Here is a 12,509-nt window from a genome sequence, read left to right as displayed (position 1 = left end):
CAATCCCGTCCGTCTCCGATCCCCGGATGGGGAACCCGATTGTGAAGACCCTCGTCTGGTCGGGGACAGGAGTCTTCGTGATGCCTGGCTACTACTCCAGCTGCTCCCAGATCCTGCTATAGCCCCATTTGGGGTCAGGAATCTGCTCCTTAGAGCGGTCATCCTCCTCCAGCTGCACGATTAACTGTGCCTCGGTGAACTTTCCAATGCGCAACCCTCTCTTTCTGCACAATGTCCTTCTTAAGGAGATGGTGATAGGCCGTCACTCTGCTCTTCCCAAGTTGTTGTGGACTCACAGGCCTGTGTGATCTCAGCTCCCCATGGTTTCCAGGGAGAACCCCTAGTGTGCCAGCCCTTCTCGAGGTCACCACCTCTTTGCCAGGGTCGAGCTGCAGACTCCTCCGGTCCCAGCACTCGCTGCAATTCCCAGGGGAACCCTGTCACTGCAAAAGTCCTTCTCTCTCCCAGGGCCAAGCCGCAGGCTCCTTCGCCCCGAGACTGCTCATTGCACAGTCCTTCTCTCTGGTCACACGCTCCCAGGGGTTAACTGCCCCCCGAAACCGCTCCTCTCTGAGCCTTCAGCACACCTGGTCCTTATCAATCCCCCTGCGTTTTACTGCTCCCCAGTCACTTACTGCAGGAAGTGCCATCCATGGGGTGCACTACATCCCACCTCTGCCACCAGTTGTCACGGAGTCCCCGGGCGATGCTCTGGAACTGCTCCCCATGAAGCCAGTCAGGACTCTGGGGAAGTCTCCTTTCTGTGAGCAGCCTGTCTTCAGGACACACAGCTCACACAGCTTCCACCTTCCTGGGTCTGACCTCGGAGCATTCAGCATCCTCTGCCCCTTCGTGCGCTTCCCACAGCCAGTCCGCTCAGGCGGGGCTCCTGGGGAAGCCAGAGGGTCCTGCCCCCCAACTCCGCAGTCAGACATGACTCTCAGCCAGCCAGTAAAACAGAGGTTTATTAGACGACAGGAACATGGTCTAACACAGAGCTTGTAGGTGCAGAGAACGGGACCCCTCAGCTGGGTCCATTTTGGGGGGCAGTGAGCCAGACAACCATGTCTGCCCTTCACTCCATGTCCCAGCCAGCCCCAAACTGAAACTCCCTCCAGCCCCTCCTCTCCTGGGCTTTGTTCCTTTCCCGGGCCAGGAGGTCACCGGATTCCTTTGTTCTCCAACCCTTTAGCTCTCACCTTGCAGGGGGGAAGGGCCCAGGCCATCAGTTGCCAGGAAACAGGGTGTCGGCCATTCTCTGTGTCCAGACCCCTGCACACACCTGCCCTCTAGGGCTCTGCAATGATCATACACCCTTACCCCACCACCTAGATACTTAAGAACTGCCTAGGGGAAACTGAGGCACCCCCACACTATTCAGAGGAAACTTTAAGAACAGTCCCACTTTGTCACAGGGCCTTCCCTGGGAACTCCCTCCTGCTACACTGTCTGGTACCGCTGGCCCCTGAGTCTTGCTCTCCCAGTGGTTAGTGGGAACGTGCTGAGATGGCTTCGCTCCCCCCTCTGAGACCCCAGCCCCCGTCAGGATGGGCGCCTGCTTCTCCGACTCCAGAGCCCTCCAGGAGGCACAACCTTCTGCCCCCCTCCGACTCACCAGGGCTGAGCTAGGGCCGAGCGTGAGCAGCCCCCATTCACCTCAGTGAGGTGTTGACTCTGGAGCCTAATGGGCACTCACATGCCAGCGCTGTCATATATCTCCTTGCTCTGGGATTGTGCGAGGGAGAGGGGGGCCTGAGGAGACTCACAGCACGCTCCCCCCACAAGCACGTGCTCCCAGCTAGGGATCGGGCCACAACTGTAAGAGAAACTTAACCCCGACTCCAGCCTAGGGGGGGGACAGAGAGGAAGCCCCATTGGCAGGGAAGTCACATGACAGTGTGGCCCTCAGGCCAGAGCAAATCGAGGGGATGCTTGGACAGCCAGGAAGCAGAGTTGCCCAAAGGAACAGTGAATGTTGAATCTGAATTATACAGCTAGTGGATGGAGCCGTAGCTAGTCCAGGCGGTGTTTAAAATGCAGGTGTTTGCCTGCCCAACAGTTGCATTGTGCACTCATTTCTTTACCTTGTGCGGCTGCGGCTTTATGTCACCACGTAAAGTCTGCACCGTAACTGATCCACCCGCGCATGCGGGCACGTTTGCATGGTCTCTTTAGTCCACGCTGCACTGTGACTGCCTTGCACTTCCCAAAAAAGGGAACAGCGCTGGCTGATGGGGTGGGCTCTTCGAAACAGAACCGCTCTGGAGGTACTTTCAGACAAAAGTACTTTCGTTACAATACCGACAGGTGCAAAGACCCTGACTCTGAAAACCGACGTCGCGGCGTTGATGAATTTACAGCAGAATGATGCCTTTTGTGTCGTCAAGCATCTTCCGTTCAATAAGTTTCATCAGTGAGTTTTCACTGGATCTGCCATTTCCAATGGGATGCTGTTTTATTTTCCGTATTTTTACATAATGGAATTAACTAATGCACCCATGCACCCAAACATCTAAACGCATCAACAAGCCCCGTCACCTAAACCCAATCATGCTACTTAAAAATAACTCATATTACAACTGGAGATTTTGCAATATTGTCTATTTATGCAACAGGCTTCAAATGTGACCTGATGATTCATATATCACACTCCTTATTTCCACCCAAGGTGAGATAATGACTCTGCAGTGAATGAGTTTTAGAGTACAGTCGGTCAGTCATTAGTGCCATTAAGTCATGTGACAAAACCTCCCAGAATAGATCCAACCAGAGTTGGCAAGCCAACCAGGAAGGCAAGTGCATGTTGGCTTCGGAGCTGGATAGCGATGGGGCCAGTGAATGGGCTGGGGGAGGGGAGGTGGCTGGGAAGCGAAGGCACCCGTGAAAGGGATGGCACAGCATGGCTGTGGCATGCTGGGTCATGGAGAAGGAGCCTGAGGACAGAAGGCGACAGACATTGCAATCCCTTTGGGGACCATCTTGTATTAAGCTGATGTATTACCATGGGCCAGGGCCCTATGCAATGGCCAGGGTTACGAGGCTCCTCCAGGAACCAAAAACAGGATGTGTGTGAGTGTAGGGGGCGGGGGGTGGTTAAGGCAAATCATGCAGCTTATAAACACTGCAGAGAGGTGCCACCCCCTGGGGAGGCTGGCATATACGGGGTCAAACTGGCTTTTCCAGAGATCAACACCCACAGAAAGGGCTTTGGGCATAAAGAGGCTGAGTTGAAACTAACTCAAGCCTTTCTTTCAATCCAGCAAATGGACAGGACCTTCTGTCCAAGGGGAGCCCGCCCACAGGGAAGGGTTGGTCAGACTTCGGGTCCCGTAAGATGGCAGGTGACCTCCAGGAAATGTTCAGCAAGCGGATAGGAACTTCTTGTCACTGTAATACTCTTACCCGAAGAATAAATACCCTTGGCTTTGGGCAGGCTGGCTGGTACCTGGAGTACCCAGGGACAGCATTTGGAGAAAGGTGAACCTCAGTGAGGTGCAGAGGGACTGCAACCTAACTCCCTGTTCTGGAGGGAGAGAGGGACAGGTCTCCACCCAAGAGAGGGGATGTCTGGGCGCCGGAAGCCTCAAGTGGGTGTTCTTGAGAAAACCGGGGCGGGGGGGGGGGTCAAAGGTGCAGTTAACTGAGACTGGGACGGAGGCAGTGGCCAGTTGGAGAGTGATGAAATCCCCTCTGCCCTGCTCCACCCCACCCGATGGATGCCGGGGCGTGTCCACCCCAGCTTTTTCCTCTCACACATGCTCCTGCCTGTAGGATGCTGCCTGTTGCCCGTGCCTGGCTGCCCGACACTGCCTCCCTTGCAATGCTGCAGCAAACCGCCTCCCAGAGACTAGACCCAGGGCACAGAGAGAAAGCCGCCTCCAGGACCAATGCAGCCATGTCCCGGCTGCACCCAGCACCCCTGCTCTTCCCATCTCCTGCAGGGGCAACGTCAGTGCTGATACCAAGTGGGGACCCTGCCAGGAACTGCTGCAACGGCCAGGATCCTGCTGAGCCCCTTCCAGGCTAGCTGCACCCCTCCTTGATCTCTCTGAGTGCACCCCCTCTCTTTGGGCTGGAATCCCATGATTCGCTTGCTCTTAGACTGGACTCCAGGCCTGCAGCACCCTGTGTACTGACCTGGCTTCCCCAGCTGATCCTACTGGGCTGGGTACCTGCAATTCTCCCCTGGCTTATCCAATACAGTGCCAACAGCCTTCAGAACCCACGTTTAGTTTAGTCAAGGCAAGGAACAAAGCATAGCATTAGAATCAAGGGCTGGAAAACACCAAGAGCTCGCCATGCGCGTCTGGAGTAGCCAAAGGCTTACTGCCCCACTACAGAGACTTCCCAGCCTGGCGCATGAGTTTCCCTTTGCTGCCCCATCCTTGAGGGCCTCCTTTTAAATCCGGCCACAGGAGGCTTGTCAAACTCACTGGCCTTGGCAGAACAACCAGTTTCTAGCTGTCTAAAGGCCTGTGGGGGGGGGGGGGAGGGTGTTGTTGAGGGGAAAGCCCCCCTCACATCTGGCTGTCAGGGCACACGGGAAAGGACGCTGTCCTCGGACCAGTGGGCCCCCTCTGCTGCCTGCAAGCAAAGCTCCCTAACCTGGGACGGCTCGCTAATGAGCAGCTCACACACAGCTCCTTGTTCTGCGAAGGGCTACTGCCAACCCAACCGCCAGCCCCCCCGCTTTCAGGAATTATCCCTCCTGCACGCTGTGCCTGCCATGTGACTTGCTGCTCCCCTCTGAAATGGCCCTGGGCTCCTTCCAGCCTGTCCCAGCCAGGGCAGCCCACAACAGAGCACTGAGCAAACTGAAGGCACCAGGAAGGGGCACAGTGGCAAGTCTCAGCAGCCCCAGCCTATGGGCCGAGGGAGGCAAAGGATGAAGTGACTTGCCCCAGTGATTTAGTGGCAAAGCTGGGATTTGAGCCCAGGAGTCCCTGGGGGGACTCTACGTAGCGTGGAAGAGAGAGCAGGTCTCCTGGCCCCGATCTCTCCCTGTACCAGCGCCCTGCTCCCATCCCGTTCTCTGTCCCCAGCACCCAGGGGTGGCTAGGTGGGAAATAGGATTCAGCAGCTGGGATGGAGCCAGGCCCATGGGACACGCCAGGGCACGGATGCTGCGGTGACCCCAAGGGGCGGGGCCGGGCAGTGCCATCCCTAGGGGGCAGACGGCCGGGGAAAGGGTCCCACAGCCCCTTCTCCTGCGCCCAGCAGCCGCAGCAGTCACCAGCGAGTGGCTCTGCCCCAGGCAGGCTGTGCCAGTCCCAGGCCGGGCTGCTTGGGTCCGTGCTGGCCGGCCCGCCCCGCTCAGCCCTGGCCCTGGGGGGGACTCGCTCCCGCGGGCACTAGGCAGGGCGCTGCCGGGGTGAGTGGCCCGGCGGCCACGGCTCCCCCGGTCGGCTCCAGCCCCTTCCCCGCCGGAGGTGGAGCGAGCGCCCCGGGCCCGCCCCAGGGCGGGGCGAGGGCTGGGGCGAGGGCAGGAGCCGCCGCCTGCAGCCCGGGCAGCGGAGCGCGGCCGGGGCGCTGCTGGGGCAGAGGACGGGGCGGGAGGCGCGATGGCCGCGGACGGGATGGAGGCGCGGGCGCTGCATTATGAGCAGACCCTGGTGAGTGTAGCCGTCTGCGGCTCCCCCTGCCAGCCCTGCCCGGGCCGGGGGCCGGGGCTCTGCAGGGGCTCGGCGCTGCGGAGATGCCAGGGTGGGCACCCTAGCGCTGGCGGCTAATGGGCTGTGGCCGGGCGTGGGGGCCCCCCAGGAGAGCGCCCTGGGGATGACTGGGTGCCGGGGCACTGGGCATGGGTGGGTGCCAGGGCTGCGGGCACCCCTCAGAAGGGGGCCCCGAGCGTGGGTGCGCTCTGTGGACAAGCCCCCCCCCCCAACACATGGTACACTGGGAACGGGGAGGTGCCAGGGCTGCGGGCACCCCCAGGAGGAGGCTCCGGGGCTGGGCGTGTGTTGGGCACCTCTAGGAAAAGATGCGTGGGGGGTGGGCACGCACCATTGGCATGTGGCTGCTGTGTACTCTGGTGGCTGCCTCAGTGACTTGTTGTGCTGGGCATCGACCCCCCTCCGCCCCCCCGGGGCCAGCCCTGCAGTGGAATAGTGGGGCGGGGGGTAGGCAGCCAGTCGGTCGGTCGGTCGGTCGATGCCAGCTCTGCCTCCGTAAAGTTTCAGCTGCTTTCCTCTTACCCGCAGGGGCTCAGGCCCTTCGATGCCTGCGCTTGGCACCAGGCTGCCCCTTTCTCAGGTGCCGGTCGCACCACCTTTGCTCTGCCAGTGCCCAGGACCTCGTCTCCCCACTCGCTGCCTCTGCCTCTGGCACCAAGTCCTGTTAGCAGAATAACTTCGTCTAGTGGCTCGACTTTCTCCGTGTGTGTGTGTGTGTGTGTGTGTGTGTGTGTGGACTTCGGGGGCCTGCGGGGGGCAGAGGGGGCTTGGTGCCTCTACGAGAGTCCCACCATGCGCTTTCACGCCAGCCAGACCTTAGCTAGTGTGGGAGGTTGGCATGTCATTTGCTGGCCCTGACCTGGGGGCCAAACTGGGGGCTCTCTGTGCTCCTCCAGACACTCCTTCCTAGAAACTCAAGGTACACATACCCACACTAGGTCCCCTCTCCCCCTTTCCCCTCCCCAGGGCCAGGGCAGGACTGCTCCCTGCAGTCTATTCCCCAGGTCTGTAACAATTTTAAATGTCACAAGTCATGGGGTTTCCCCTTCATCCTTGGGGGACCATTCTCTGGCCACGTCCACCCCCTGTTGGGGAGCGACGGGGCTGCCAGCCCTGCCCTGTGGGCAATCCCTGGCCGGATTCATCCCCCTGACAGGGAGTTTCCCACTGATCTTCAGCCTAAATTGTCATTTGATCCGTTTTGTCCCCTCTACAATCCCCCCTTAACACCGCTAATACCTGCAGCCTGTTCCCTTTCTCCCCCACCCCCAGTAGCGTGTGCAGCCCAGCGAGGATTATTTAGCTCCTGTAATCTCTCCTTGCGTAGTGGTGGGTCCCTGGCTTCCTGCTGCCGCCTTCCTGTTCCTACCGCCCCTGTCTCTGGGGGTGCCTCTCCTCTGCATCCAGACCCCTTCTCCAGCAAGTTCCACTCAGCTCCCTCCTTGCGCCTCTGCCTTTAACCTTAGCTCCCATGTTTATGGTGCTAGCCCTGCACCCTAGATGTCTTCATATCTCCTGATTCCTGGAATGACTCCTGTCTCTACTCACCAAGTAAACAAGCAGCTTTTCTCAGCTCCTTGAAGCTGAACGTCTGGGAGACCAAAGTGCGAAGGGACCCAGCCTCCATCCCAGGTCCAGCCCCTCTCTTCCCTCCTCCCTCTGCCTTCCCTGAAACCTGGGAATGGACCATCCCTCACCTTGAGCTTCCCTGACTCCTGTAGCATTTCCCTGTCCCCACTTCTCTTGCAATGCTCAGCCATGCCCCTTGCTTCCCTCATGGCAATTCCCTCCTCTGTCCCACCCCTCCAGACCCCAGCATGGTGTTGCTATCTCCCCATGGGTACCACGTGCCCCCACATCAACTCCTTCCTCCTCCAGCTCCCAGGGCAGATGTGTCCTCTGTGTCCCTGGACTTGTTCCATCCAGGGTTGGGATTGGGCTGGCTCTCGGTGGCTCGGGGAGCTGATAATTTACCCTGCAGGCTTCGTCTTGTGCCCTGTGAACTCATCTTCCCGTAAACAGCCCAACGTGCTGCAGTTGTGAATCTAGCTTTGCTCGAGGGCCTCACACGCCGTAGCCTGATTAGGCTGAGCTCATGGGACACACCAGGAGCTCCTTGCATCCCTCCGTTTCCGTCCCCACAACATCTGTGTGCCACCCTCCTATCCCCCTCTATTCAGGGGCTCCCCTCACCCCTCCCGCACGCTTAGCCTGGCCTGTCTCCCATTACCCCTTCCCCCACATGGCAGGGGCTCTGTGTTCCCCCAGGCCGGGGTCCCCCCAAGCTGGGTGCAGCATCCCCTGTGGCATCTCTCCAGAGCTGTGTAGAGAGGGGACTTTCCCCTCCTTGCTCTAATGCCCGTGCAGCCCTTTCTCAGCTGGGAGAAGCCTGCAGCACTGCACATTCCCTGCAGGGGGCGCCACTGGCAGGATGCTCTCTGCTGCCCAGTGGGCTCTGGAAGGCTCAGCTGTTGAGATGCTGAAACTCCATGTGCCTGGATGGTCCTTGGAGGCTCGAGCCCCAAGGGACGAAGTAGCAGCTCACCGGTGTCCCTGCTGTTGTGCTGTGCCCTGCGTGAACTGGACTTTCACGCTGCACCCCAGAGCTGGCTGCATGTCTGCAGGGACGTCTCTGGGTCCCTCAGGAAGGAAGGGGTTAGAGGACCCCTTTGAGGTGCAGTTGGGAGATGTCGAGAAGGAAGAAGGAGGTTGTGGGGGCACAAGACTGAGGGCTTTGCCGAGTGGAAGGGGCACAGAAGGTAGTGATGTGGGGCGGGGGGGAATCGTGGCTCAGAGAGGAGCAGGCACCAGGGTTGGGGGCCCAGTCCCGTGTGGGGCAAACCAGGGGCATCTGAGCCAGGCCAGGTAGCTCTTGCCCTGGGAACTGGTGTCGTGCACTGAGCCCCTCTGCAGGGCTAGCTGTTGTGGGTGCCAGGTGTTATCTGAGGAGAGGAGTGCGAGGTTTTGCCAGCTCCGATCCCTTCTCCGATCCCTTCTCAAATGAAGCTGCAGCCACCTCTAGGGAGGCCCAAGTCCCTGCAGCTTGCCCCTGGGGGAGGGGAGGGTGTTGCGCTAACCCTTCTGTAGGGGCCTTTCCAGCCTGCTGGGCAATCAGGGTGAGCTACCTTGATAACCCTTGCTGTGCATTGGGTTGCTCTGTGGCCCGGGCAGCAGGGCAGGGCTCAACATGCCCGCAGGCCAGGGTGGGCGGGAGCCACCAGCTCCTGCACTATCCCAGCTCTGATTAAAAGCATGCAAGCCTCCAGCCCTCCTGGCTGGGAAGAAAGTCCTCCGAAAGCACCCTGAGCTTAACCGACGCCTTGCCGCCTGCATGAGCCCGCAGGCAGGCAGCCCCCGTGCTTCTGCTGCTGGCCAGAGCCCTGCCGAGCTGCCACACAGTGAAGACAGCCTCCCCTGCCAGTGTTTGCTGTGGCTGGTCAGGAGCCCAGTCAGTTCGGATTTCAGACACCTGCCACCTGGAGGCAGATGGAGCAGCCCTGGGGGCAGCACCGAGTGTGGATCCCAGCAGCCCCCTCCCCGTTTAGTGGTGGGGGGAGAGGCCTCCCTTGGCCATTCTCCCTGGACACTGACTCACCCTATCCCCAATCTTTTGTACTGGTCTCTGGCACAGGCTGCCAGGGTTACAGCCGCTGCTGTATGCTGGGGAGGTGGCATGGTGAGGAGGCTGACAGTTCCCTGCGGACTCTCCTTCCCAGCTTGCTGTGTCGTTACTCTGGCTCGTGCTGACCAGCTGGAGACCTTGCAGCTGCCTCATGGGGAGCAGGATGGCATCTTGCATCTTGCCAAGCCCCAAATCCCCACCGTGCTCATCATTCGGGGGACATGGCCTCGTTCATCTGCCCCGGGGTCTCTCCCGGCGATGCCCTGCTAGGAAGAGGTCAGCTGCCGGGACATGCACACAGGCTGGTGCAGTTCCCAGGGCACTATAGCCCAGCCTTGGGGCGAGGCAGGTGGGGTGGGAGCCATGAGGGCAGGACAGCCATTGTTTTTCAGGGGCTAAATAGCCTCCTGGCATATCTGCAGGTGGGACAGGCTGCTCTGGGGAATGGGGCTCTTCCCAGGCCCCTTCCATCAGAGCATGGGCATGCCGGGCAGCGGGTACCGAACACCCTGGGGAGTGCAGCTGACTACTCTAAGATCCTATGCCAGGGCAGACTGCCTTCATCCTGCTGCGTTTTGGCTGCACACCAGGGATTGAACCGGGGACTGCAGCGGCGTGAGCTAAAGAGCCTGTAACAGGCTCAGCTCCTCTGCAGATGGGCACAGAAAGGGGCACACCACAAACTCACAGGTGGGTGATGCCACCAGTGGGCTTCCCTCGGCAGACAGCTGGGCAGGGCCCAGTTCCTTAGGCGTTGGGGCCCTGCATAGCTTTGCTGCTGGGCCAAGTAATGGGGGAAGGAGGCCATCTAGTCCAACCCCTGCTCAAAGCAGGAGCTATCCCCAATTTTTTTTTTTTTTTTTTTTTGCCTAAATGGCCCCCTCAAGGATTGAACTCACAACCCTGGGTTTAGCAGGCCAATGCTCAAACCACTGAGCTATTCCTCCCCCCAATCAGTGGAGGCGCTCTCTGGAATAGCCCTTCCCCGCCCCCCAGCTCACCTTGTCGCAAGCCCCTCCATCCCTGGGCACCTCCCTAGGGCTCCCCACCCATTGTGGGGCGAGGTGGGGCTGCACTTGTGAAACTAGAGATGGGGAAGGGGGGTGTAGATCCCCTCTGCTGTGCGGGGGATGGGGTCGGCGTCTGTGCAGCCGCAGCCAAGCTGCCCTCTGCTTTGTGGGAGAATCCACACGGTGGGAGGACCCGGGGGCGTGTGGGGTGTGAACCCCCCTGAGACATAGTGGCACCGACCAGTCCAAGTGCTCACGTGGCCCCCAGCACTTTGGCCCCTGTGCTGCACAGACGCTTCCGCCTCCCTCCTCGCCGTACACCCGGGAGCCCAGGGGCTGTTGTAATCCCCTCCTCATGCGGCACGTTGGGCCCAGCTGATGGAGCGAGCGGGGTGCTCTGGAGACAGGTGGTGCCCACCCTGTCTCTGCTGATGCCAGCAGTCGTGAGCCACGCGGTGCCCCCTCTTGTGAGCATGGGTGAAATGGTACATTTCCCCCAGGCTTCCCTGCTGACCAGGGGACAATGTGTCCCCTTTCTGGCTCAGCCGGCTCCATCTCTGAAAGCCAGGGTAACCGGGCCACCACGTGTGCTCTCTGCCTTTGTGGGAGCGGCCTGCACCGTTCTGGGCTCAGGGCAGGGCACAGTGGTCAGCAGAGGGGCACTGCAGCTGCCTTGTGCCAGGCTGGGGGAAGCGCCTGTGGGCACAGGGCCGGCCGAGAGCATGACACGGACTCTCTGTTTCCTCCTCTGAGAAATTTCACACCCGGGCTGGTGATTTGAACCGGCTCCTTTGCAGCGCAGGGTTCAGCTCCAGCTGGGCCCAGCTGGTTTGAACAAGGGAGCGGTGGGAATTGCCCCCCAGCTGCATCCCAGTCCCGCTCCCACTTGCCCCCAGCAGGCAGCAGGAGGGTGTCAGCTGATCAGTACCCCCTACCCCTCTCTCATCTGCACCCTCTCTTCCCAGCTAGTCCATGGCTCCCGGGAGGGGCCTTCTCCCAGCGCTCCGTGCCCTGTGCTTGCCCAGCGGATCAGCCGTCCTGGTCCAGCCCCACCCCCGTTGTGCCCTTCAAATCGCTCTGGGGTTTAAAGTGCTCCTTCAGGAAACAGTCTGTATGCTTTGTCCCCCCATCTGTCCTCTCTCCCCTAATCTCCCACCCCCAAAATAACCCAGTGGCCTGACCAGGCCCCAGTCTCCCTCCTTGCGGCTGGGACAGGTCCCCCTCTGCCACCGCTGACAGCTCCATCCTTCTCCATTTCTCCGATAGCCTTGAACTCTTATCCACGTTCCTTATCTCAATGGATAAGCTGTTCTCCCCTTTGCCCCAACCTGGCCTTGTGGGTGTTGTGCAACCCGCCGCGGGGGGTGGCTCAAGGTTACAGCGGGCAAAGGGACGTTTGGCTCTGGGAGACGCACGTGCCCCCATGGGCTGCCACAATCTCCACCCGGTGTCCTGGCAGAGAAGCCCGCCTCGGGGAGGGCCAAAGGCTGTACCCCTCCTCCCCCCGGTGTGGACATGGACAGGCTCCCCCAGCCCTCCTGCAGGTGCTGCATGGAACCCCCTTGGCTAGGGCGTGCGCCCGGCTCACGCCCAGCCCCCTTGCTCAGAGATGCGGCTCCGGGACGAAGGGGCTTACGTTTCACAAGCGCCTCTTGTTCCCGTCGTCGTAGCAGATCAGGGCGATTCCATGTAATAAAAGCAGCGTGACACAGATTGCTGCTGCCGTTCCCTTTGTCCCTGACGCTCCTGGTGCCTGGGGATGCAGCGCGGTCCAGAAGAAAAGGCCTTTTCTGTGAGAAGCCGAGTGTCCCTGTGCGGAGGGTGGGGGCAGCCCCGCCATGCTCACATGGTTCCCCAGCCCCTCTGGGACCCCTGGCACTCCTGCCTGAGCCCCGCGGCCCCCGAGTCTGTGTGGGCTTGGGACTGATCCTTTTTACAGCCCCCTATGGGTCCCGGAGATCTAGGCTGGGGAGCAGGGAGGGACCAACATCTTCAACTCTGGGTCAAGATCAGGGTCCTAGAGCCTGTGGCAGGCACCTGTAAGGCAGTGGCCTGATGCAGAGCTGCTGAGCACCCCCAGATCTCCCCACCACCATCACTCAGCCCTCCTCAAATTCAGGAGGCTGCTGCTTGTGTCCGGCTCTGGTTCCCGCAGCCTGGCTGGGGCCCCCAGGGCTGGCTCCTTCCGGTAGGGCGCTGGGGAGG

The sequence above is a fragment of the Eretmochelys imbricata genome, chromosome 9 (assembly GCF_965152235.1).
Source record: "Eretmochelys imbricata isolate rEreImb1 chromosome 9, rEreImb1.hap1, whole genome shotgun sequence".
Taxonomy (NCBI): domain Eukaryota; kingdom Metazoa; phylum Chordata; order Testudines; family Cheloniidae; genus Eretmochelys; species Eretmochelys imbricata.
The sequence above is the reverse complement of the archived record's forward strand: the minus strand, read 5'-3'. Positions refer to the sequence as shown.